The following is a 2,530-nucleotide window of genomic DNA, read 5'->3' as shown; positions in this document are numbered from 1 at the left end:
ATAATAATTAAATTTTATAATTTTATTCAGTTTTAAATTTTATAATTTTATTCAGTTTTAAATTTTATAATTTTATTCAGTTTCTTCTTGATAAGCTTTATAGTTGTTTTTATGTTATTATTTTTTAATTTATTTATTATTACTGCATTTAATTATTCATATTATTTAAAATATTGGTACTAAAGATACATATTTAAAATTATTTAAAAAAAAAGGTTTGACACGCGAACGGTGTCATGATTTACAAATGTTATAGAAAGGTGTCATGATTTACAAATAAAAACTTAACAAATGTTATAGAAAGGTGTCATGATTTACAAATAAAAACTTAACAAATGTTATAGAAAGGTGTCATGATTTACAAATAAAAACTTAACAAATGTTATAGAAAGGTGTCATGATTTACAAAGGAATGGTCTGAAATTGTACTTAAAAATTAAATAAACAGGTACCCAGAATCTGGTCACCATACGGCACTTCTTATTACATCATCATCATCCTCCTTCGCCATGATGAATATTGATGTCAATAATTTGCACATTCTGTGGCCAAGTTGCAACTAAACCCGTCGGCTCTTGTTGATAAAGTTTAGGCACCAACGTGGTCCTTTCTTTGTCAATATATGCATTCAGCCATTATTTTATGTCCATATAAGCCAACCAGCTCAGGCCAAGGCTGTGGCGTCTCCTCCTCTTCCAGCTTTGCTAACCTCCCGCCGCCAAGGGGCAACCAAGAACAATCCAGTCAAAGGATTGTGATGAGTAATTTACTATCAACCATAAAAAAAAATAAAGAAGAAGAGAAGAGACAAAAGTAGAAAGGATTTTATTTATTATTCTCTGCATAATCAAAAAACATGCTCAAGGACAGGAAAGCACTGACAACATAAAACTAACAATAACGAATTATCGTCCCACTACACTAATTTCTAACAACCATCAGTAATCTACAAAGATCCATTCTTCAGACACCCTGTCGCGGGGTCTAGCTGTGACGTTGTTTAGCAATGGTAAAGGTTTTTTTATCGTGACTTCTGTATAAAGTCTTTTTTTAGGAATAATTTTTTTTATATGATTAAAAAATTATAATTAAGGTTTAAGATTAATCATTTAATATTATAGTTATTAGAAATTTATGATCTGTTAGACTTTGGATAAAAAATTAATTGTACAAAGAAAAAAAAAAGACACATCATCTTCAGTGCACTCTACCTAAGGTAAACTGCATTGTTATTTAATTGTTTTCTCTAAATTGGGTTTTTATTTGTTGGTTTTTTCTAATATTTAATGTAGATCTCTGTTCATAAGAAAGTTTCAACTGTATTGAGTTAAATATTAACTATTTTAAAATCTAAATTTTAGTATCGTATTTATTTTATGTCTTGTATCTTTAATACCTAAAAGTATACTTTATCGTGTCATTTTACACCCCATAAATATTAAAGTCTATATTTAAACCCTAAAAAAATATTATAAAATGATTTTTGATATTTTGACCAAAACTTAATATATGATCATAAACTGGTTATAATATCTATTTTTTTAGATTTTCAAAACATGATAAAGATGCAATCTTTTTATGAAAATATACTTGAAAATTTTTTAGGATTTGGCTACATGCTTAAAAACAAAATATTTTTTTTTAAAAAAGGACAATTAATTTAAAATATTTAAGATTTTTTGAAAATTTTTTGATTTTTTTTTAAATAATTGGGACAATCTCGACCCAATATAATCTTTTTTTTTTTTTTTTGGATAGGCCAGGCCAAATCAGGTCCGACCCATCATTTAAGTTAATTATTTGCAAAATATGAACAGTTATTGTTCACATTCTGCACCCAACCAAATGGTTGTAGAAGTTGGAGACAGGCGAAGGAGAAGACTATCAGGGTCTGTGATCATGACCGTGATCATGAGGTCGAGCTGATGGTCTAGGCGGCAGCGTTGCAAGGAGCGGTGGAAGAGTTGGCAGTCGTTGGCAGAGGAAGGAAAAAAAAAAGAAGAAAATGAGAGGGGTTGTAAAGAGGCGAGGGAAATCGATGGCGACTCTTGTTGGCTGGTCGGTGGTTGTTTTTCAGAAAGGTAGAATTCCTTGTATTATGTAATTGTTTTGCCATCGAGTTTCGGCTTAGTCTCCCTTGCCTTGCTCTTGCTATTGCTACTGTCTCAGCTTTTATCCTTGGTTGCTCTCATTATCCCTTTGTTGCACCATGTAATAAAATCAACGGACTTCATAGGTTTTGTTTTTCAGAAAGGTAGGATGCCTTGTATTATGTAAATGTTAACCCCTTCGTCATCGAGTTTTGCGTTAGTCGCCCTTGCCTTTGCCTTAGTCGCCCTTGCCTTACTCTTGCTCGTGTTACTATCTCAGCTTTTCTCCTTGGTTGCTTTGATTAGCTGTCCAAGGTCTCTGATAATATGGCCTGAGTTATAGGAGGGAAAAGTGTTAAACCTTCTTGCTTTGCTTTAAAATATTTTTGCAAATATTTAAAAATGTTTTCTTTTAAATTATGTTTTTATTTTTTTAAATA

The 2,530-nt window shown here is 30.9% G+C and overlaps 1 long non-coding RNA gene across 1 annotated transcript in view; it reads left to right on the top strand.

Moving 5' to 3' along the window:
• Positions 1-2,310, top strand: part of LOC105120016 (uncharacterized) — a 4,085-nt gene extending 1,775 nt beyond the window's left edge. Inside the window, exon 2 of the long non-coding RNA XR_841243.1 lies at positions 2,237-2,310. This is a non-coding gene — a long non-coding RNA (uncharacterized LOC105120016). The remainder of the gene's footprint in view (positions 1-2,236) is intronic.
• Positions 2,311-2,530: the final 220 nt, after the last annotated feature.

The sequence above is a fragment of the Populus euphratica genome, unplaced genomic scaffold (genome assembly GCF_000495115.2).
Source record: "Populus euphratica unplaced genomic scaffold, PopEup_1.0 scaffold4359.1, whole genome shotgun sequence".
NCBI classification, from domain to species: domain Eukaryota; kingdom Viridiplantae; phylum Streptophyta; class Magnoliopsida; order Malpighiales; family Salicaceae; genus Populus; species Populus euphratica.
The sequence above is the reverse complement of the archived record's forward strand: the minus strand, read 5'-3'. Positions and strand labels throughout refer to the sequence as shown.